This window comes from Zootoca vivipara, chromosome 7 (genome assembly GCF_965207765.1).
Source record: "Zootoca vivipara chromosome 7, rZooViv2.hap1.1, whole genome shotgun sequence".
Lineage (NCBI taxonomy): Eukaryota > Metazoa > Chordata > Lepidosauria > Squamata > Lacertidae > Zootoca > Zootoca vivipara.
Window position 1 is genome coordinate 71,864,582 of NC_142590.1, and position 25,085 is coordinate 71,889,666.

General features: G+C 43.0%; 1 pseudogene; it reads left to right on the top strand.

Annotated features, from left to right (window-relative positions):
• The first annotated feature begins 6,861 nt into the window (after positions 1-6,861).
• Positions 6,862-6,927, top strand: LOC148685131 (U6 spliceosomal RNA; annotated as a pseudogene).
• Positions 6,928-25,085: the final 18,158 nt, after the last annotated feature.

Here is a 25,085-nt window from a genome sequence, read left to right on the forward strand (position 1 = left end):
TGTTCAGGACCAATAATTCTTTTCTTTTTCATCCAATCTAATAAGTATCTCTCTAGATGTTTTGAGTAGAGTTTACATATAGTAGATAATAAACTAATAGGTCGATAATTACATGGCTGCTCAGGGTCACCTTTTTTATATATTGGAAATATTATAGAGGTCAGCCAAGAGTTCGGTACTATTCCTGTTTTATCAATAAGCGTGAACAGATTAGCAAGTGGAGGTGCCCACCAATTGACATACTTTTTCAGGATCTCAACAGGGATCCCATCAAGACCTGGGGCCTTTCCAGGTTTTAATTCTCCAATCAAAACCTTTATCTCGCCGATGCTTACCGGGGGGACTTTATTATATAGGATGGGACCCCGAGGTCAGCATGGCCACTTTTGGGGGGGGGTGTTTTAAAAAAAACCCTTTGTGCAGATTTCTTTAAAAATAAAATACTTCAGTTTAAAATAGTAAGAAACAGCTGTCAGTCACACAGTATGCAGCTTTCCTGCCTTCTCCTGATTACAGGATAACCCAGCTGAGGTTGCCATGGAGTTTTCAGGAAAGATGGGCACCCAGGAAGGCTGCAGAGTGCAGATCACTGGCAAGATTATTAGCAGAATGAAGGAAAGGTGACTTATCCTATCAGAAGCCAGATATTATTCAGCAAAATGAGCCTGAATATTTACAATCCACACATCAGTATAGAAGACAATGAGAATTTTGGAGACAGCCAACAATCTCTGCAGCAGTGTGAAGCTTTGCTCAGCACCCCACTTCATATATCCCTCTGTGCAACTAGACTGCCCATAATTTAGACAGAGCTATCTTTGGTAACAATATCCCTTTGTGAATTCTACAGACACTGAGCCACCACCAGAAATGCTTTTCCCTGGGCCCCTGCACTATATACTTCACTTCATTTGGGACCACCAGGAGTGCCTCATCAACTATGGGTAGGCATTCTCTTTAAAGAAATGTCTTTCTGCACCAGGTTTATGTGGAGAGAGCTTTATGTGGAGATTTATTTTTGTGACAGATCTGGCAGAGAGACAGTGTAGTATAGCGTAGTATTTAGAGTTCTAAGAGTAGGATCTGGAAGATAAAAGTTCAAATCCCCACTCAGTCCTAACACTATGTAACTTCAGGTCACTCGTTGTCTTTCAGCCTAACCCATCTCACAGGGCTGTTGGGAGGGGGAAGACCAAGTCTTCCACCTTGAAGCAAAGGTGGGATATAAATATAATAAATAAAACAGAAGAAGAAGAAGAAGAAGAAGAAGAAGAAGAAGAAGAAGAAGAAGAAGAAGAAGAAGAGGAGGAGGAGGAGGAGGAGGAGGAGGAGGAGGAGGAGGAGGAGGAGTTTGGATTTGATATCCCGCTTTATCACTACCCGAAGGAGTCTCAAAGCGGCTAACAATCTCCTTGCCCCTCCTCCCCCACAACAGACACCCTGTGAGGTGGGTGGGGCTGAGAGACTTCAGAGAAGTGTGACTAGCCCAAGGTCACCCAGCAGCTGCATGTGGAGGAGCGGAGACGCGAACCCGGTTCCCCAGATTACGAGTCTACCGCTCTTAACCACTACACCACACTGGCTCAGAATATCCCATTCAGGAAAAGGATGGTGCTTTCTCTCCAACAGTTTTCTAATACCAACCTCTCCCCTTGGATTTACTGCTCCTTTTAGAGGGGACACTGAGGTTCCTTTGCCTTTTATTTCTTCTCTGAGATTGACAGCAGAAATGGCTTTGATACATACCTCCATAGATTAATGAGCAGGAAAATACTATTATACTTATGCCCTGTTTCTAAGCTTCCCATAGGCAACTGCTTGGCCTCTATAGAAGTAGAATCCTGGACTATGTAGGCGGCTTTGGTCTGACCCAGCAGATCTTACATACCTATGTTCATGTGTTTTTGCTGTGTTTGCTGCTGGACAGCAAACCAACTATCATAGTCCTTTCGTTAGGGCACATTTATTTTCCAAACTCCCAGAAGCCAATCTTTTTGAAGGCTTACAAAAGCTGTCAAAACAGAGCACGTTCCAGGAATTTTCCACTCCAACTCCCTATTTCTTTATCTTATTATTTCTTTTCTGTTTCTCTTAATTTGAAAACCCGTCTTTGTGTTACAAGGAAGAAAAAGAAAAAGAGGAACCAGCAGTGTTTTCCTTATGAGCACTCTCTCAGCATTGTGTTGAGCTACAGAAATAAGCTAGATTTTGTACTTAAATGAAAATTAGGCCAAATCTGATGTGGCTACTTCAGGGTTTTAATGTGAATCTGACATTTATTTACCCTAGGCTTTGATGCTTGAGATGTATATTTTAGGACCCACCCTATTCATTTGATTATAAATTGCTATAACTCATTTTAATACTGTAATTTTAGATTGTTGTAACCAGTACTGGGATCTATGAGTGAAAAGTAGACAAGAAATGATGATGTTGATGATGATGTTGTTGTTTCAGAACTGAAAAGCAACAGAACAAATGTGCTAGGCCATACTACAAACTAGGGAATTTGCACGATTAACATGGGTGGCAGAACAGCCAGTTGGTTACCTCCAGCTGTTGTTGCACTGCATCTCCCATGATCCCTGACCATGAGGCTGATGGGAGCTTGAGTCCAACAACTGGAGGGCATGACATTGGTTTCCTGGTAAAGAAGAATGCTGCCATTTAAATGCCTGAGGTTCTGCATATCCTTTGAAGCAGCCTCCCCCAATTAACTTTATTTTGTAAATGATCATGTGAATGTTGCGTATGACATTCACAAAAACTAGTTTGCAAAATATATTATAGCAACTTGTCTCAATCACAGCTGCTGGCTATATGCACAAGCAATCTCAATACTAAGACTCTGGGGCCCTGATGTGTATTTTAGAGATCACAGAAATTGTTGTTGTGATGGTGAAATTCTTCTTCTTCTTCTTCTTCTTCCTCCTCCTCCTCCTCCTCCTCCTCCTCCTCCTCCTCCTCCTCCTCCTCCTCCTCCTCCATCCTTCTCCTCCAATTTGTGCACAATACCATGAAATATTTGGTTATTGTATCATTCTTAGGGCTTTTGTTTAATATAAAACTGCACACACACCATGTTTCTGGCCTCCCTACAGCCACCCAGTGAACCTGCACTAGTGCTACACTGAACATTTTCCTGCATTCTTTTTATCATTTCCCATGAACTATCAAGAACAGGACTTCTACTAAAAATTATTAAATTATGGTTACCAGACGTCCCTGGTTCCTGGGGAAAGCCCCCGGATTTGCTAATCTGTCCCCAGACAAAACCCACCCCCAGAATGTCCCCGGATTTAATGTAATGTCCCCGGATTAATCATATGCCTGGGGACTTCCAGACCCTCCCCAGAGCCGGAAGCAACCAACCGCTCCAGCTCCAGAGAGGGTCTCCTTGGGAGCCGGAGGTGCAGCTGGGCTTGCTGCAACTCTCAGAGGCTGTTGCTTCAAAGTTAAGGGGTGGGGGTGGGGAAATTGTCTTGCCTCTTTTGCTCCATTCTGCATGTTTGTGAGCTACATTGGACTGCCTTCCCTCCCTTCCTTCTCTGTGTCTCCCCATTTTTTCCTCCTTACCCATAAACTTCCCAATTCTCCCTTTGTCTTCTCATACATTTGGTTCCCCAACCCTATAGAATCATAGAATCATAGAGTTGGAAGAGACCACGAGGGCCATCCAGTCCAAGCCCCTGCCACGCAAGAAACACCATAAAAGCATTCTTGACATATGCCTGTCAAGCCTCCGCTTAAAGAACTTCAAAGAAGGAGACTCCACCACACTCCTTGGTAGCAAATTTCACTGCTGAACAGCTCTTACTGTCAGGAAGTTCTTCCTAATGTTCAGGTGGAATCTTCTTTCTTGTAGTTTGAATCCATTGCTCCGTGTCCGCTTCTCTGGAGCAGGGCTGGCCGTACGTGCAGGCTGGGTGGCGCAGGGCACCACGGCGCCGGCCTGCCAGGGGGGCGCCGCAAGCTGCGCCCGCCGGCTGGCTGGCTGGTTCGCCGCGCAGCTGCACACATGGCAACCACGCTGTGCCTGCCCGCCCGCCCACCGCGCTGGGAAACGGGGCGGGGGCGCGCCGGAGGGATCCGTCGCACCACGGCGCCAGGGGCGCTTAAGATGGCCCTGCTCTGGAGCAGCAGAAAACAATCTCTCTCCCTCCTCTATATGACATCCTTTTATATATTTGAACATGGCTATCATATCACCCCTTAACCTTCTCTTCTCCAGGCTAAACATACCCAGCTCCCTAAGCCTATATACATCATTATGTGCTGCTGCTTCATTTTTCTTCCCTTGCACCCACCCCCACTAGCAAAAAATAAAAGGGGAGGAATGTTTTATTTTTATTTTGGGGGTGTTTCTGCTGCTTCCCCCTAAACAGCTGTCCTGCTCCCTTCTTATTAAAAAATGAACCTTAGAAAAATTAAAATCTTCAAAAAAATTAAAAGAGGTTACCTCTGCTTGCTTGCCTCCCTCCCCTTCCCTTTGATAAAAAGGGAGAGATTGGTGGGATGGGGCTTGCGGGTGTGTGTGTGTGTGTTGTACCTTCTGTGTCACAGGAGCAGGGAAGCCTTATGTTCTTTTAAGTTGAGGCTACTTGAGTTGAGGTACCTCCATTGCAGGGGGTTAGCCTAGATGCCCCTCACAGGTCCTTTCCAAATCTGTCATTCTGTAATCATCCCACAGTCGTTTTCTCAATCTCTGCTGATGCCTGCACAGGAGATGCCCACAGGCGGGCAGGGCAGCAGGAGGAGGAAGGGATTTCTGCTAACGCTTACTCCTGAGTAAGCCTGTAGGGGATCGCAGTGCAAGGACGGAGAGGGAGGGAGTGGAAGCTCGGCTAGCGCTCCAAGAAAGCAGACCCTGGACTCAGAGTAAGGCCACGCAACAGAGGAGACCGCAGAAGAGAAGATATTTTTTAAAAATAACTTTACACACACACACACTATTTATTTATTTGTCCCCGGATTCACTGAAAAAAAATCTGGTAACCTTATATTAAATGGAATAGAATTTTTTTGAAGACTTCAGCATTTTTGTTGCACTCCCCTTAGCTTTAGAGTGGCTAAGGTGTGCTTGTGTGTGTCCTCCCCCCCTACAAAGCACCTTCCCAGTGGTCTGCACAATGCAGCCTTCCTGGGTGCCCATGTTTCCTGAAAAGAGCATCACATCCTCAGCTGGGCTAGTCTATTAGCACAAGAAGTTAGGGGCGCTGCCTACTGTGAACCTAGCAGCTGTTAACTTGTTTTCCCTAAGTGAACTTTTTATTTTTATTTTTAAAGAAATGATTGAATAAAACTTCATTTAAAGGATACAAGGAGAACTTCCCTTAAAAAGAAAATCAGTGACTACGCCACTCTCAGGAGCTCGGTAGCCACTATTCCCCACTCCAATCAAAAGCAAGTAAAGACAGCTAAGGTAATTCCTCCCATGGAGTTTGTTGAGATTATGAGGCACAGGGAGCTGGGTGAGCTGCAGGTTGTTGGGAAAATGTTTAATGGGAAGAAAAGCACAATCATACCAACCTTACAATGCTAAATAAAGCCCAGCCCGATCCCACCAAAAGTATTAAGAAAGTGCATTGCAAAAGAGGCAGAAAACTGGAAGTCATTTTTGCAGATGAAGAACACATTGGAGAAATTGCAGGAAATAGCACCGGCATGGGCATTTGATGAGGGGAAGTCTATGCAAGAATCCTACTTGCATATGCATCTGTGCAATCTGGAACCCAGGGATTTTGCTAATAAAGATGCAGGGGATCTCTTAATAGGCCAGCCACTCACATTCCAGTTTTGATTTCCCTCACAAAGGCATCTTCATGTAGGGTTCTTCACTCTTCTTCCTAATAAATGGGACAGAGACACAGCGAGAGTAGCGAAGTGCCGAAACACGACAAGACATGTTGCTTGCACGATTAACATCATCATAGATGTGTAATTTCCCTAATTAGTTTATTTGATCAAGCAAATTGATTCCCCCCTTGTGTCATTTTTCCTCAGTCCTGTTGCACCTTAAACTAATGAGAGAAGTATCGTTTTGACATGACAGCTTTATTGCCTTCATAAAGGTACTAATATATAAATACCATTTGTACAGTTACTTATTTGGTAAGCTTACTGATTTATCAAAGGAAGGAAGCAGGCTTGGGTGGTGTTTCTTTTCCTTTTCAATAAGCTGTGAAAAAGAGGTGACTGCTGAGTAATTAACTCACTCAAGCGAGCAGAAAGTAAGGAATGAGCAGCAGCCCAAGGTATGTTTCCACCTAAGGCAGAGGACAAGATGGTACCTTCCTCATTCCATGTACAGAAGCTGGAGCTGAAACTTATTTCAGCACTGGTGATGGAAAAAGTGTCCTCCAGTACACATGAGGACAGCAAACAGGGATGTAAGAAGGCATCGTTTTCCGTACTGCCCTGTATTCATTGCATGCGCCACTGTTTCCACTCCACTGCAGTTTGTCTTCCATCAAAAGTTACATTATTCATTTCACTGTCCACAGTGGCAAAAACACATATAAAGTGGTACCTCGCAAGACGAATGCCTCGCGCAACGAAAAACTCGCAAGACGAAAGCACTTTGCGATGTTTTTGGCACTTCGCAAGACGAAATTTTCTATGGCTGCGCTTCGCAAGACAATTTTTTTGGCGGTTTTTTGGTTTTGTTTTGTTTGCCGTGGCAAACCACGCTTCGCAAGACGAATCGACTCGCGGAACGAATTGCTTTCGTCTTGCGAGGCACCACTGTATAATGTTGTTGTTACGTTATTCCACCCTGTTCATTTCAATACAATAGAAACACAATGCAAATGGAGAAGAAATGTAATCAATTACATATTGTTTGTGGACTGAATGCAACAACAGCTTCAGCAGCACATATACTAAAATTAGAATGATACAGAGAAGATTAGCATGGCCCCTACGCAAATATTGATTGTATTTGCTGGGTTTCTGTTCTGGAACAGGGATGGTTAAGCAGATTTTAGCCATTGCTGCTCCCATTTCTTTCTTTCTTTTTGCTGGAATTCCCCAACATCACTAACAACAGGTTGACTTAGAGGGCATAGAGGAGGCAGCATTGCACACACAGCTGAGCCCACTACCTGCCCCTCAGCGCCCGCCACCTGAGATAGCCGCTTCACTTTGCCTAATGGTAGGGCTGGTCCTGCAAGGAATGGTGCCTCAACAAAATGCAACTGTACTTAATGTTATGTACCGACATTAGGAGTCATGTTCAAGCAAGAAAAGCAAAGTGTAATCATACGTTTCTTTATAAGGTTCATCATCGCAGTGGCTTCCTCTGAAGTGGCTTCAAAAACCTTAAATAAACTACACAGGGCAGTTTGTTACAAGGAAGGCCTGCTGTTTGAAGAAAATTCCACGTCAAAGCAATCCTTAAGTAAGCCTGAAGCAGCACGGCCCAAGCTGAATACAGCATAAGTGAGAGCCATGCTCCACTTCTGAGCTGGCTGGAAGCACTTCTTCAGAGTTCCCTGCACAACAAACCTTTAACAACAACCTCATAAACAGAAAATTAAGGGGCTGAAGCTCCTTCGGCATGACAGGCAGAAGCCTCTGCTTAATTTCTTTGCCCGTTTTCTTTTCTGCTGTTAAAAGCCCAGGAGCGGGGCCAGTAAAAATAAATAAATCAGCAGCCCTATCTGTCTGCAATGCTGGCATAAGGTCCCTGCAGCACCGGCTTAGCATCCTGTGCTGTGAAACCACAACAGCATAGCTGTTGATACACCTCATTCTAATTACTTACACTTATGTGCTGCCCCAGCAAGTTTTGGGATTAGGCTGGGAGTGTGTATGCGTCTGGGGGAGGGGATCAGCCTGGTTTATTACAACCAATAGTAGCCCTGGCATGGGATCCCCTTATGGAGCCATCACAATCTTCTTCTACACTAGGGATGTTGGAGAATTCCAAGGAAAATGGAACTGGGAGTGGAAATTGCCAGTGTTCATTTATTCGTCCTATGCCCAGAACGGAAATCAATCCGTCAAATATGATCAGTATTCTCTGTTGCTGCTGCTGCTTTCAGTCCATAAACAACACACAATTGATTCTACTTCCCACCCGCTGCCATTTCCTCCAATACTTTTTGGTGGAAGGCGAACTGCAGTGGAAAGGAAACTCTTCTGCATGTGACAAGTACAGGGCAGAATGAAAAAATGATGCCTCCTTACATTTGGATTTAAGTCGTTTTGGGTCCCATTTGTGAAACAAGTGCTTAAAAAATGAATGAATGAATGAATGATTATTATGTTACTATTCTACATTGATTCTTTGATCAACATCAGCATTATTGCTCCCTGTGTGTTGTTTCTTCTGATTGCTGACGGGGTGTGAACATAACATGGAGGTGGGGATTGGTGGGGGATAGAAGCATAAAGGCAAATCCCAGAGTACTAGTCATTTTAGCATGTTTACAGCAAATATGCCAGAAAGTGGCGTGTAGCATCCTAACAAATTTATTTCGCCATAAGCTTTCATGGGCTAGAGATCATTGTTCTTTAACATATTATTTTGGACTTTCCCCTTCAACAACCCTGCAGCTCTCAGATTCCACCTGTGACGCGATCTATAAAACTCTGCTTTGCGTTTTATAGCAGAAACATGAAACGCAGAAGCATGCACCAGTTGCTGTAATCTCTTGCTTTAATGTCTCGATCAGCTCTGGCGTAGTGTGGTGCTGTGCAAGAATAGTGGCTGAGCGACGGGGCTACAAATCAGCCAGTCCCTGGTTTGAATCCCACTTCTGCCAAGAATATGGTTGGGGGCTGTACTCAAGTCCCCTTTTCCTTAGCATCAAGCCTCACCTTACCTGCAAAATGGAAGAGAATAATGAATTTCAATGGAGGTTGTTGTAAGGGTTAAAACTAAACTGTTAAAAATGCAGTGGTAGCCATGTTGACCCATAAGAAGAATATAAATAGGAAGATTCCTTCATTACCTTGCCCTTTTGTTATACAAAAAAGTGAGCAAGCTTTTGGGTTGGGTTGGGTGAGGAACAGTTTAGGGAGCTGGGTATGTTTAGCCTGGAGAAGAGAAGGTTAATGGGTGATATGATAGCCATGTTCAAATATATAAAAGGATGTCATGTAGAAGATGGTGAAAGGTTGTTTTCTGCTGCTCCAGAGAAGTGGACACGGAGCAATGGATTCAAACTACAAGAAAGAAGATTCCACCTAAACATTAGGAAGAACTTCCTGACAGTAAAAGCTGTTCGGCAGTGGGATTTGCTGCCAAGGAGTGTGGTGGAGTCTCCTTCTTTGGAGGTCTTTAAGTGGAGGAGTGACAGCCATCTGTCAGGAATGCTTTGTTGGTATTTCCTGCTTGGCAGGGGCTTGGACTGGATGGCCCTTGTGGTCTCTTCCAACTCTGTGATTCTATGGATTATCCAGAAGCCTTCATTGGGCTGGATGTTACACAAAGCAAGAGAGGAGAGGAGAAAATAACTGGCTTAGTTTTAAAGCCAATTTAGAGGGTTTTATGGTTTTCTCTCCCTAAATGCCATAGCTTTCATGCCATGCCATGGGCCCCATTGGTGGCCAGGACTATAGGCTCTTTTAGCCTTGTGTGCATTTGCACAAAGAAAAGCAAATATGGTTGCAGGAAGTCTCAATGTTTCCTAGTGGATCTCTGGTTACTGGTGGCTCCTCGGTGGACTCTGGCAAATGCCCAGTGATGCTGACTTCTGACACCGGTATATCTTCTTGATAAGACTTGAAATTCTCTACTACTTTCATCTCCCTTCTACAAATGCAGAAGAGCAATGGGTTGAGAAATCCAGCCAACTGCATACTGGAAACAAGACTGCATTTTACAGAACATCTTGAGAAAAGAGTGTGGGTGTGGGGGGAACTAGGTTAAAAAATATTTAAACTCTGTGTCTTGAAACATGGTGGAGATGATATAGTGGTGCTCAGAGACAGTGTGGGGGAGCTGAGGCAGTCCTGCTGTTCCTCGCTAGCCAAATTTATTCGAGCAAAAACAAAACCAACACAAAGCCCAAAGATATCAAGGGATTAGTCTCCTAAATTAAACTTTCTGGAGCCGTTCTGGCTTTGAAATATATCTATTTTCCCTCTCTTAAATGGGAGAAATATGATACAATACTAGGCGTCTTCTATCTCTTGGAGAAGGATACTTCACACAAAGTTTTCCTTTGACTGTAAATAACGTCTTCTTCGAGCCTGTCTTGTGCCTTCAAGAATTTCTACAGGCAAGCTTGGCTAAATATCACAAATATCCCTTATGCAATTGTTCTATCAGACTAGGTCCATCCTGGCTTTATACAGTGATACCTCGGTTTATGAACACAATTGGTTCCAGAAGTCTGTTCATAAACTGAAGCATTCATAAACTGAAGCGAACTTTCCCATTGAAAGTAATGGAAAGTGGATTAATCTGTTCCAGATGGTCCTTGGAGTACTTAAACTGAAGCGTTCATAAATTGAAGCGAACTTTCCCATTGAAAGTAATGGAAAGTGAATTAATCCGTTCCAGACGGGTCCGCGGAGTACTCAACCTGAAGCGTACTTAACCCGAAGCATGGGTGTAATTGGTTCCAGAAGTCTGTTCATAAACTGAAGCGTTCATAAACTGAAGCAAACTTTCCCATTGAAAGTAATGGAAAGTGAAATAATCCGTTCCAGATGGGTCCGCGGCGTTCATAAACCGAAAATTCATAAACCGAGGTTTTCATAAACCGAGGTTCCACTGTATTAGGGAACTGGTGCTGTTCCTTTGGAATTATCATCAGTGAGCATATGGAACCTTGTGTTAGGAGGCTCAGATAAACCCTCAATACATTGAAATAACACACTGAGAGAGGGCTTGCAAGTCCTGTGGGCTCTTTTGCTCTTAAATCAAATATCACAGACACCAGCACCCCTGCATGTTGACCTGGGTTGTAGGGGTTTCCTGTGCATTCAGAGCTCCTCCAATATGTGTAGGGGTAACCTGAATCCCTAGTGAGTCAAGCCTATTTGTGAATAATAATAATAATAATTAATAATAATTTATTTATACCCTCCCAATCTGGCTGGGTTTCCCCAGCCACTCTGAGTGGCTTCCAACAAAATATTAAAAATACATTAAAACATCAGTCATTAAAAACTTCCCTAAAAAGGGCTGCCTTCAAATGTCTTCTAAAGGGAGGGCATTCCACAGGACGGGCGCCACTACTGAGAAGGCCTGGTTCCCTGTAACTTCACTTCTCGCAGTGAGGAATCTGTAACAGATTCCAAATTCCAGAAGACCATTGGTTTGTCACCATTGACAATTCATTTGTTTTTAATGAAACCTCTATATCTGTATTCTGTTCACAGATTCACTGCATAGTGGGTTGTGTAGTCTTATGCCTAAATAAGCAGCAGTTCTCATGTGTGAGCATTTTGCTCAGTCTGGTGAATTTAAACTGAAGTAATAGCTATGAATAAGGAACTGTGAAGAAGAGGGGAGGGTAATTAATGAAACAATACACAGTACAATAAATATACTATTGGTGACATGTGTGGAAGCAATTCCTGTTGGAGAAACCCAAATACATTTCCTTCTCCTGAGTTTCTAGTTAATGTATGTATTACTTTAAACTACCCAAGGGTACTGTTTGTCGAGCAATTAAGCCAGTGCTTGCTTGTGGCCTCCACCAATAAAAGCTGAGCTTGTTGAGACAAGATGTCTGCTATTTATTGCTTTCATCTCTACTGATCCTGTTAATTGCTCCTACATGAATAAAGCATTTGAACTCCAGAAACTATAAGTGATGATTTCAATCTAATTCACCCAAGCTGCAAGCTCTTCTAGCAATTCTTTCATTTCAGAGCCAGCCTGCCCATGAAGCAGCAAATCTGGCCTCCAAGAAACACGCCTCCTCCTCCTTCACACTGTGGTATCCTCCTCCATGCCTGCTTGCCTCTTCCACACCACACCCACCCACTGCCACCCATTCCTCCTCAGCCTCCTTTTACTCCCTCATCACTTTCAATGTGCATGAGGGGCTGTAGAAAAGATGGAAGTGGGGTGGATGAAGAGGCAGAGGCAAGGGGGAGGCTTCGGAGAAAGAGGAGGAGGTGGGGCTGTGGAGGAAGAAGAAGTAATGGAAAGGGGGCAACATTTGCTGTTTTGCCTGAAGCAGCAAAGCATTCTGGGACAGCTCTGCTTCATTCAGTTAAATAAGAGCTTTATAAGGGGAATTGAGAAATCTTGTTGAGCCACCAGACTATATCTATGTTGTTTCTGTGTCATTTGTTTCACACGGAGGAGAGTAAATGAGACAAATATCGTAGTAATACTCAGCATTTATATCAGACCTAGCTACCCTTTTCTGGTCTGGGGGCCCCATTGCCCCTCCTCTGCGTGCCACATGTAAGTTATAGTTGGCACCAGGAAAGTGGGTGGGGACACTCATACACACCACACAGGCATGCACCCCCACCCACCAGAACACAGATGTATCACAAATATTGAGATATGAACGCAGATCCAAAAAGTGGAAGACATTCATTCACAATATTAGAGCTGAAGGCCAATATAATTTGATCCTTCAGATCAGTTTATCTTATAACTGGAGACAAAAAACAGAGAAGACTGGAACCTCACTGGAGCATCAAAATATATACTGTGCTATCATCTTAGGCACCAGGATTGCCACCAAGGAGTTAATCCCCCCCCCAATTGCCTATGAAATGACAACAAACCCTTGGCAACTTTCCCCCTTTCTCTATATAACACTTCCAAGCAATGAAGCTTGTATCTCCTAGTAATGCTTTTAATTTGTGTTCTGTTGGGGAGAGGCCAAGATTTAATTGAAATCATTATAGTGTCTTTGCCTGAAGTAGCTGAGGGCTTGTAGTGGGACTGGAGGAGGTTACTTCAGAATAATTAAAAGAAATATATAAGGTCGTCATTGGGATCTGAGCAATTCCAGATGCCAGGTTTGGGCGGACAGGGGGAAGGTTGGATTTAATGACAATTCCTTTTAACATAAATAGGATTCTTGAACAGCTACTTTTTTGTATATGGTTATTAAACTTTGTCTTCTCTTCCTCTCACACACCTTGGGAAATTAACTTTGCTTTCTGTGTTGATTTCAATGCGAAAGGCTGGTGAGTTCTAACAAAAGAACTGAAGATTCTTAGCTTTGGGCAACTTGATCTGGTTACTATAATTCTTGCCTCAGTGACTTGCAGACTAGATAGTTCTACAGGGGGTTGTTTTTGAAAGTAGTTTTCAAAACTTCAGCTGGTGCAAGAAGCCACTGCCCAACCAACTGGCAGAAACTAGTGTGATCATATTACAACTTTCTTGTAACAACTTCATTGGTAAGCCATCTCTTTCCGGGCCCAGTTCATAAATCCCTAAAATCAGGGATGGATAACTTGTAGCCTGCCAGGTGTTGAACTACAGCTCCCATCATTTCAAGGTCCGGGTCATGCTGGATGAGGCTGATGGAAGCTGGAATCCAATGGTGTTTGGAGGTTACAGGTTCCCTATCCCTGTCCTAGATTCAAGATCCTACACATCTGAGATCTGAGACCACCTAATGATGACTTATTTCAGGTGCAAATGCTTATGGGTGCCAAGGTGGTTTCTGATTTTTCTAGAAATGCCTTGGAGTATTTAAAGTCTTTTCATTGGGAGGATTGCCAACCTCATCTCTGCTTGTTTTGAAAGTAGTCAAAAATGTTTGCAGTTTCTTTGGCTTTTGTAAACTTACCTTCTCTTCTGCCCTCTTTTGTAACAAAATTTATTTTTAGCTGGTTTAAACTTGTATGCCCTATTTATTATTATTGTCATTTGAACTTGTATGCAACTTTAAGGACAGTTGTTGAAAAGCAGTTGATGAATGCAAAGACAATCATTGTGCCTTTTGTGTTATTGCTGGCACAATTTATTTGTTACATATTTATTTATTTATTTGTTAATTACAGTTATCTCCCACTTTTACTGCAAGGAGCTCAAGGAAACATGCATGTCCCCTCCATTTTATCTTACCAACAAGCTTGTGATGTTAGGCTAAGCAATAGTAGCCCAAAGTCACCCAATGAGTTTCATGGCTAGGTGGAGGATCCCATCATTCGTGACCATTGCCCATGCTGGCTGGCTGAGTTTGATGGGAGTTTAAGATCAGCAACATCTGTAGGGCCACAGTTTAGCTACCCCTTCTTTACAGGCCTTGATCCCAGGTACTCTGGATATTTAAATCGACATGCTAATTTTATAGCTGTCTATTGCAATTCCAAAGGGTGGCAGTCCTCTGTAAAAACCGGCCTGCTTGTTTGGAAACAACACATAAAGCTGGCTTTACCTTGCTTATGTTTCGTTTCTAAATTTGAATGCAAACTCCCTACAGCAGGCTTATTTCAAAGAATTAAGTTAGCAAATGCTAAAGATTTAGGGAATTGAAGCTAAACTCATGACCCCAGGAATATAAGGAGGTTTGGTTTTCAGGAGAATTAGTCTAGCTGGGCTAATGGGTGCCAATAAGGGCTGTAAGCTTTGTGTCAAGGACTTAATCTTTTAATTAACCGCTGAGTGAAAAGTAGCTTGGGAAATGCAATAAGTCAGATTCAGGTCAGATGAAGCAGAATAATATGGGGGCTTTGGAGAATTAACATACTAGGGAAATGCAGACTCAAAAGTCTCAAAACTTTTTATTATCAGGCTGGTAGGGAAATGATGGAGGAATTCCAGTTTGGTTCTACCAGCTTTGTGTGTAGCGTCCATTCATATTTTGCACAGACCTGCACAACTTGTGACGTACCAAGTTGAACACAGCCCAGCAGCAATGGCCTGAGGATTTCCTGGGGTTTTACAACCCTTTCCCCTACCAGTAGTTTTGCAGTTCAGAGCACAAGGCAATATCAGGAGCCTTTGTTGTAGGGTGGGCAAACTTTTTTTCAGCCGGACAGTTTCATTACCTTGTGGGCAAACCTTTCAGGGACTGCTTGCCAGTGCTGTGTGGTGCAAGAGGCAAAGCGAGGCATTGCAATGTATGAAATTCTTACCATTGCTCTGTAAACTACATTCTAGCCATGCAAAAACATACACATCTCCCCATTCTCCATCTGGACAAACAAGAGGCGCCATCATAGTCAAAATGACACCTTCCAACCCAACACTCAAAATGGGCATGGAGCAGTATCAGTGACATTTGTGCCCGGGGGGGGGGGGACTGGGGGGATCTCAAGGGTCAGACAGAGAAGTTGGGAAGCCTCATATGGTTTCAGCAGCCAAGGTTTCTTATCTGATTCCATGTTAGGGTGCTATTATGTAAGAGGCTGCATAAAGTTTTGTGGAACAGAAATTGTGCAGGCGTGGTTTGTCTACATGACAGAGAGAAACTTCCCTTACCATGATGCTGAATGACCAAACTGGTAAATTTTGCATTTGGTGACACATTAGATCCTTTCTTGTCAATGTTTCTGAACAGACCTCATCACATCGCTAGAGTCTCTTAATTAACAGGCACATTGCATTCACCGTCATTGTGTCGTCATCATAATTGTCTATTAATTCATACACCACTTATATGCCAAAATGGCTTCTAAGCAGCAGTTTACAACTATAAAACAATTAAAACAGATAAAAAGCAGTTAAAACAATGAAATCACAAGTTAGGTTCAGTGGAATGCTTGCCTAACCAAGTGTCTCTCAGGGAGCCGGTGGAATGCCAATGCTGATGAGGTTGCTTGTATTTCAGAAGGAAGGGCATTCCACAACACTGGGGCTACCAGTTCCCACAAGCTGATAATCACCAGGATGTGCCAAAGCTTTCTAGATCCCATTAGCTGCTCATAGCACCCTTACCAGGCAGTGAAGAGGTAATCTGGTCCAGAGCTATATGGGGTTTTGTTTGTAAGCAGCAGATCCTTAAAACTGGCTTGGTGGCTATTAGCATATTATATGCTCACTGCCCATTAGCCACTGAGCCAGTTTTATGGATCTGCTGCTTACCCACAAAGCCCTATATAACTCTGGACCAGATGATATATATTGAGCACTTCTCCCCACTGGGGAGAAGTCATGTTCTTGACATGAGCAAAGCTTGTGCATTTCCGTTTTGGCAGGGAAAGGTGATGTGAAAGTTCTATTTCAGACTTAACAGATAACTGCTGAGAGAGAAAGTGTGATTTCTTTGCACTTTTTCATAACCCTGCCTTTAAACTTTGACAGGGTGGTATGCCAAGGTGAAATTGACAAGAGGCTTCTCCACATTTTGCCTTCAGGGTAGCAGGTAAATACAAACTCAGCCCCATTTTATGGGTCCAGTGTTCACTCATCCATAATGTGCACAACAGCCAGATTTTTTTCCCCTGGAGGGGGGAAAGGGTTATAATGGTCCGATGGTGCCACCCTCCCCTTCATCAAGGTAGCCCCCCCCCATCCCACCGACCCATTATGTGTGGCCAGGGAGCATATATTGCTATTGACTTTGAACGGTGACTAATTTGAGCTGAAAATCTGGATAAGCCCTAGGAGTCAGAAAAATAAACCTAGAGTAGGTGATATGGAAATTTGCTTTGAAAGGCATGCAAAATTAGTTTCAGAGAGATGAGAAGAAAGCTTAACTATCAAATATTGCTATATACAGATTAACAGGTAGTAAATTAAATGTTATGAGGTATTGATATAGTGAAATGTTATGAGGTATTGAGCAGTCGAACTGGCAAACATAACGTGTGGGGAAAACATCTCAACCTGGAAAGCCAGAGGCTCTCTTAAAACAATACATAAAGGCTGCCTTTTAAAAGTTTCACCATTTGCTTTAAGCCAGTTTCTGATAATCTGTACAGCCTGAGGGCACTCTCGTGACCATTGGATTTCTAATGTTCTCACTATGCTAACAGCTGAGGTTTGGCATTCAGGCAGAAGTCTAGCAGCAGCAGCAGCAGCAGCTAGCAATATGATGGCTTGGATTGTAAAACATATTCTCTCAAGTGGAGTCTTAATCCACATAGTGCTTTTAGGGGTTAACTTTTGTGTCCTTGTTTTGGACTTTTTTCATCTTTAAAAAAAATGAAAGCAGGGTATTGGGACGCACTGCTGTTCTAATAATTTTACATGCCCAGAGCGTAGGCAAAACCTTCGGGTTTGAAGAGTTGCTAAACTAGATACCATTAAAAAAAATTTTTTTAAAAAAAATGTTTTTATAGGAAAGAACAAAGAAAAATACAAATGCTCCTGATAAGTACAGCTAATAATAATAATAATAATAATAATTGATATTGTTATTAACATTTCTATACTGTCCTTCATCCAATGATCACAGGGTGGGTTACAATATAAGATCACAAAAGTACATACCACAATAACAAACAAAGCAATACCCCCCCAATTTAAAATGCCATAGATTGTTTAATTACCGTAATCAGAGGCCCGTCATGAAGTAAACTGTAGGATGGCATTAGTTTGTATATTTAAAAACTAGATACTTATATAAAGTAGGGTTCTTAAGTATCTTTGTAAAGAGGTTTTGACTGCAATGAAAGTTTGCCTCTTAGCAGAGTAACAATTAAGCTATAACTGTCATTGAGTGTGCTTAAATAAAATTCCAGTTTTGTTTTCAAAGTGCCTCATCTTTACTTTGATTCTCTGGTTGAGAAGTAAGTGGCCAAAGGTTTTCCTTTGACGTTATTAAAAACCTTTGCTCCTAGATATTAGAAAACACTGCCTCATAGAGATCATGTCAGTAACATAGCTGCCAAGTTTTCCCTTTTCTCGTGAGGAAGCCTATTCAGCATAAGGGAAAATCCCTTTAAAAAAAGGCATAACTTGGCAGCTATGGTCAGTAACACTTGCAAGGTCTGATATTGAGTGTCTAAATTTTAAAGCACCCACATCTGGTAACGTTACCTCACTCCCCTTTTTATTGAGGGAGGCTTCCTCATCCCGTAACAGCAAACATAGGTATTTGAGTGGCAACATATGCAATACATACATTGGAAGGAATTGGGAGCTAAAATGGAGCCACCAAGAAACAAATATGTTTGGAGGTACCCCAAGGTTTGCAGATGTACAATATATATAAACCCATAGAGAGGAAGCCTGTCCCCCTAAAACCACAATAAGTATTGAGCATGCTCAGAAGCCACAGCATGTTGAGTTTCACTTTGAACATAAAAAAACAGAAAATGTGGGGGAATGGTATGAAACACGCTGGAACCCTAAATAGGAGACGGTGAGTACAGTAGAACCTTGGTTCTCGAACTTAATCCATCCCAGAAGTCTGTTTGACTCCCGCAACTGTTCGAAAACCAAGGCGCGACTTTTGATTGGCTGCAGGAGCTTCCTGCACTCAAGCGGAAGTCATGCCGGACATTCGGCTTCCGAAAAACATTCAAAAACCGGGAAACTTACTTCTGGGTTTTCGGCATTCAGGAGCTGATTTGTTTGTCAACTAAGCCATTTGAGAACCAAGGTTCCACTGTATAACTTTTGGTTGCAGATCCCACTCATTGCAGGCTATTCCAGAGTTCTTGCTCTTCCATGACACTTGCAGTATTTAACAAGTGTGTCATTTTCTGTCTTCATAATTGTTAAAAGATTCTCTTCATGTGTGTGTGTGGGGGGGGGGGCGAATTAAAAGGCTAAATTGCATTCACTTACTTAAAAACAGTCCTGCTGTCAACTAAGATGCATATTTAATTGTTCTCCCTATACTTTGCAGGGCTGGAGCAGTTTCAAGCAGTCCACCAGTCATGGGTAGAGGAAAGGAAAAAATCATTAGAAAATCAATGTTTGCTTAATTGAAGATCCTTCTTCCAAATGGGAATGAAGTGAGATATATGACCTCGGATTCACCGACTGTATAATGATGTCAGTTTGTCAAGGTTTTGCATTGGGGAGGTTCAGAGAGGACATTTCGGCAGTTGCAATTCAGATAACAATGAGCAGAGAGGATGTGAGAAACTGCACGCTGAGGCCATCATTATTATCATTACTATTATTGTTAATAGAGCCAGCATGATTAAGAACCACAAGAAGTTACTTTAAAAAAAAATCAGTGTTCAAATGGACAAAACAGCTATGTAGCCCAAAACCACCCAGCAGCAAGGTTTGTAGGAAGAGGCAAATGTGTTAAGAACTGTAAATCACACTGAAAAGGTTCAGCAAAAATTATGGATATTCACGAAAGAGGCAGAGAAGAGTATATGAACGATCCATTATCATCATCAAAATGAGTTAAAAATATGGGGAGGGAAAAAAGGGGGAAAATACTGAATGGGAGATGAATTTCCTCCATTATTTATGAATGGTGCAGTGGCGGAAGGCCAAACTGGAAGATATGCGAAAGGCAGCCAGAGAGGGCTGGGGAACAAAACTGGGACTGTGGTGCATGGGGAGAGAAGGTTTAACTCCCTCCCTTCCTTGTGTTTCTGGTGACAATTGTCAGTTTTGGAGCTGCTATTTGCCCCGGCGGGATCAATAACAAACTCTCCTGCCAGCTTTGCAGTGGTGCTGAATATTACAGAGAAATTCTGCAGAGTGGTTTTTAAATTTATTTTAGGAAAGTGGGGGGAGGGGGAACATCTCAGAAATCTTCCCAGGGGAAAAAAATATTTTGAGAAATTTTGGCTTAGCTCCTGATGATACAGCACTGAGCTATTGGGTCTGAACCATAATCAGTTACTGGTCCAGGGTACTTATATTCTAAGAGCAGTTTAGAGCTGTCATTTTTGACCTAAGCAAGTTAGAATGAGATTTTTTAGCCTTTATTCAGCTCTGCAATCATGCTGAACAATTGCACAAAACCAACTTGCCAAACCTCAATAGATATAAAAGTGATGAATTTAGCTGTCATGCAATTAATACAGAATTAAATGAGCAATAACGAAATGATTACCCTTTTAATAATGCATCAAAGTTTTTCAGGAATATTTAGCCATTTATGTAAAATTTAACAAAATCGCCTGTAGCGAGTTATAGTAATTAGATATTTCCACCAAAAATATTGACAGTTCCTAATGGATCTCTTTGCATTATAAATTTAAATGCTGCACATTCCTTTTGAGTGGTTTGAGGAACAATATGAAATGCTTTAAAACCATAATGCCACCTTAGAGTCAGTACAGAATTATTACTGCATTAGCAAAGCCCATCAATCATTTGCGCAAATGTAGTTTGTGGATTTGCTCTCATGATTTAAAACTGCAGCTCAAGAATGGTGTATTCACATTTATTTTTCTACCACAGGTGCAAAGGCCCCATCTTAGCTAATATAACTGGTGTGGTACTTGCAGGAACACACACCATTGCCACAATACTTATTTCAATTACTATTTCAAAACTATTCAAATGGTGTATTATTTGGTGTATCTTCTCACCAAATAATATTTAAACCATGCATAATTTAATACAATTAAATAGAAGAGGTGCATCATGGGAAGGATGATTCCGGCTACCCCAACCCTCACTTTTGGAAGTCTTATATGAAGCTGCAGTATTCCACACCTGGAACGCTGTGTCTAGTTCTGGGTGCCACAATTCAAGAAGGAAATTGACAAGCTGGAACATGTCAGAGGAGGACAACCAAGATGATCAAGGATCTGGAAACTTAGCCTTATGAGGAACGCTTGAAGGAGTTGGGTATGTTTAGCTGGAAAATTGGAGACTGAGGGGATAGGAGAGCCATCTTCAAATATATCAAGGGCTGTTACATGGAAGATGGAGCAAGCTTGTTTTCTCATGCTCTGGAGGGTAGGACTCAAACCAGTGGCTTCAAGTTACAAGAAAGAAGGTTCCGAACATCAGGAACAACTTTCTGGCAGTAAGAGCCATTTGACAGTGGAATGGACTCTCTTGGAAAGTTGTGGACTCTCCTTCATAGGAGGTTTTTAAGCAGAGGTTGGATGGCCATCTGTCACAGATGCTTTAGCTGAGATTCCTGCATTGCAGGTATTTCAACTAGATGACCCTCAAGATCCCTTCTATACAGTTCTACGATTCTATGATTCTACCACTTTATGCTGCAGGAGAGGGGCTGTGGGCAACATCATGTGATGTTTTAGGACCAAAGTGAAACTGCCATGCTCCCTTGCTATTTTTGCCCTTGCCAGGAGCATAATGTCGTTCATGTGATCTTGCTTTATTTAGAGTACTGAAATGTTGTTGTCGTTGTTTGCACATTGATCTCTTTGCTCCTCCTCCTCCTCCTCTTCTTCTTCTTCTTCTTCTTCTTCTTCTTCTTCTTCTTCTTTTCACATTCATCCTCAGACAGACACCTCTTCAAGTTCTCCCCATCCCTCTTTGCTCTTTGCTTCTTGCATCCACAGCAACTTGGCAGGCTTCCAAAGGCAGATGGAGGAGTACTGTATCTGGAAACACCTATTATGCTGCTGCTTATACCCTTGGTTATGAACTTAATTCGTTCCGGAGGTCTGTTCTTAACCTGAAAGCGTTCTTAACCTGAGGTACCACTTAAGCTAATGGGGCCTCCCGCTGCTGCTGCGCCACTATAATGCAATTTCTGTTCTCATCCTGAGGTAAAGTTCTTAACCCGAGGTACTACTTCTGGGTTAGCGGAGTCTGTAACCTGAAGTGTTTGTAACCCAAGGTGTTTGTAACCTGAGGTACCACTGTAATGTTATTATGAAACTGTTCTTGCCGTGGTTGATTTTGAGATGAACCCCTTTTTTTCTTCGTTGTAAGTCACTTTGATACGTTTTGTGGAAAGGTGTCAACAAATAAAATTATGAAGATGATTATACATTCAATTCTCTGCCAAAGATGGTGGCCGCCTGTGGAAGTGGAGAATCTCCTGCTGACTGACCTGCTCTTTCATAGATCAAAACTGTGTAGACTTAGAATTCTATTCAAGTAAAGTCCCCATGCCAAGATTCAAACATGCTGGGACTATGTTTTGCATTTCAGACCTTCTCGATTGAGGATTGCCATTCTTTCAGCAAACCTGGATTCTTTTGAACCTAGCACTGCAACTTGCCACTTTCATTTTTCATTTTCTATTAACATTTCTATTGATTTTAAGTCACATATAGGGACAAGCAACAGAGCACACAATATTAATCATAGAAGAAACCCTTGGACCCCCCAAACCCTACCCACCCTTCAAATCCTCAATTAATTGTGGAAAATGAAATTAGTTTATTACAGAGTGCAAACTCAGTTGTCACACTCTGTTCTATAATGATAAATGGCAAGTGCCCCTGTCATAGACAGGGTCAGTGAGGAGAGAAGGCAACTCAAGGGAATTCCCATTGGGGTCCCCCTACAAACACACACACACTCACGCACTTCCACATACTTGTGAATTGTGCTGCATATATTTTAAATATATGTTCTACCATAAGGAAAGGAAATAGGCTAATGCCCTTCTTAAAATTGAAGCCCACTGACTTACTGAGGGGACTGAGATACTGCTGCTCCCTTGGTGAACTGAAGGCCTAGCTTGGTCCTGGGGATCTCCCTTTGGCCATAATAAACAGGGCCGGCTCATCATAGACCCCCGGTGGCGCAGGGCACCATGGAGCCGGCCCGCCAGGAGGGCGCCGCGAGCTGCGCCCGCCCGCTGGCCGGCCGGTCCGCCGGTCCGCTGCACGCGGCGCCCACCTGCCCACCACGCTGGGAAACGGGGCGGGAGCATGCCAGAGAGATCGCACTGTGTCTGCCCGCCCACCTGCCGCGCAGCAGCACCGCGCCCACCCGCCCACCGCGTTGGGAAACGGGGCGGAAGGGCGCCGGAGAGATCCGGCGCACCATGGCGACAGGGGCGCTTAAGACGGCGCTGATAATAAACTTCCTCTCATATGTCATGTAGCCATTATTGCATTGAGAGGGATCTCAGTACATCTGGCCTCTTGCTACACAAGAATTTTCTGGGCATAGCCAGGATTCAGCTCTCGTAAACAGTGTCTGGGCGGAAATGTCTTAAATGTCTGGGGAAATCCAGGTGACTGACAACCCATGTTGGAAGTGTAGATTTTGGGCAACCCCATTTAAGTGTTATCAGAGAAAACTAACCTTAGGGAAGGACCATAGCTTTGTGGTAGAACATCTGGTTCTGATGCAAAAGGTCCTTGTTCAATCCCTGGCCTCTCTTGCAGGAGGGTTGTCTCCTGCCTGAAATTCTGGAGAGCTGCTGTTAGCTAGTGTAGATTGGTTGTAAGTCGCTTTGGGTTGCCTTGGGCAAGATAAAGCAACTACAGTGGTACCTCTACTTAAGAATAACTCTACTTACGAATGTTTCTACTTACGAATGGAGCTCCGTCCGCCATCTTGGATGCAGTTTAGATAGGATTTTTTCTACTTATGAATTTTTAGATAGGGTTGCTTCGACTTATGAATTTTTTCTCCCAATGAATTCCTATGGGATTTGACTTACAAAATTTTTCGACTTACAAATGTGCTTTCGGAACGCATTAAATTTGTAAGTAGAGGTACCACTGTAAAACGTTTAAACAACAACAGCAACAGCAGCAACAACAACATGGACAATACTGAGCTAGATGGATCATTACTCTGAATCAGAATGTGGCAAACGCTTTCTAGGCATGGGAAAAGCAAAAAATGTGAATGAGCACTTAATGCGTGAGCAGTTGATGGGCCTTAAGCTTTCAACCTGCTGACCTGAGAATGAATCCCCAAACCCAGTTCACAAAGCTTGCAACCTCCCTTCCCAGAAAGGACAGTCAGGGGCAGACTTTGTGCTCTCAAATTTCAGTGGCCCTGTGTGACGCTAAAATTCCGTGGCATCCCCGGCTTCTCACGCTCCGTTCTACAGCATTGTTGTTGTGCCCCCTGCAGCACGGTGCCCCATGTGGCCAAACGGGTCACGCTACCCTAAACCTACCTCTGAGGCAACTCAAATACACACACACACCAATTGAAATAATCATACCCCAAGTCCCCCAGTAAAGTTAGCTTTCAAGTGTAGCATTTGAGTGAGCTTTACTGATCCTAAATAGAACGCATGCTAACTTTTGACATGTTCTGTACGGCAGCCAGAGAATGCCTTTTCTTGATTTTGACCAGGCAAAGGAAATGAATGGCCGTGTCAGATCCAAAGTGCAACGCTTTGCAGATGGAGGTGTCCAGAGAGTCTCTCTTTCCTATCCCATGTCGGCACTTTTAAGAAATCGACATTAAGAAGTAGGCAAGCGAAAGCAGACTTTTTGTTAAATGACTGAAGCTTGGCAGTTGCATGGAGGTCATAGCGTTCAGTCAGTGTCAACCTCCATTCCCCAGAGTTGTATCCTGTAATGTATTTATTTATCATTACCAATGGCCAAAATCTCTCTCTCCCCTCCCCCCCCCAATATCTTTCAGTTTGCTCTGTCCAAGGCCACAAAGTTCCGACAGAGATCAATGATGCTCCTACTGTGATGAAGCAGCTCGTCAAAACCTGAATTAGATGTTAAATCTTTCTGAAGTGGGGAGGAGGCAGAGGGAGGGGAAACACATTGTGCTAAGGATTTATCATGTGTTGATTCCTGTGAGATAATATATTGGAGAAGCATTGGTATGGTGCAAAGTTTCAAAATGCTGTTTCAGGACTGCTGTGGCTGCCAGGTTTATGATAGATCTCTAGTGCCTTCCTCTCACCTGTTAGGATCATGTATGTGTTTCAGATGGATGGGTACTTAAAATATCTAAGCATGATGCATATCTAGGCATGGTACCAAAATAGCAATGAGTAATAGAAAGCCCGTGTGGTGCTGTAGTCAGAATGGGAATTTGATCTGCGAAGACGTGTGAAAGCCAGTGTGGTACAGTGGTTGGAGTGTCAGACATGAGCTGGGCAGACCTGGGTTCAAAACCCCATTCTGGGTTAATCACCAACTTTCAGCCTAACCTACAGAAGGATAAAATTGGGTGGGCCATGTGAGGATAAAATTGGGTTAGCATATACACTGTCCAGAGCAGGGAATGGTCTTCAAGCAGAAGTTCCACTGAGCAAAATGAGCAAGATGGCTTCCTGAGGCCCTTAGAGGAATGCCAGAATGAAAATGTAAGAAATAAATGAATTAAAAAGTGGTAATAGTTGCACACACACTCAACCTCATCCCCTACGTTATGGGGTGTGAGTGCTGAGCTGTAGCCAGAAGGTAAGAATCAT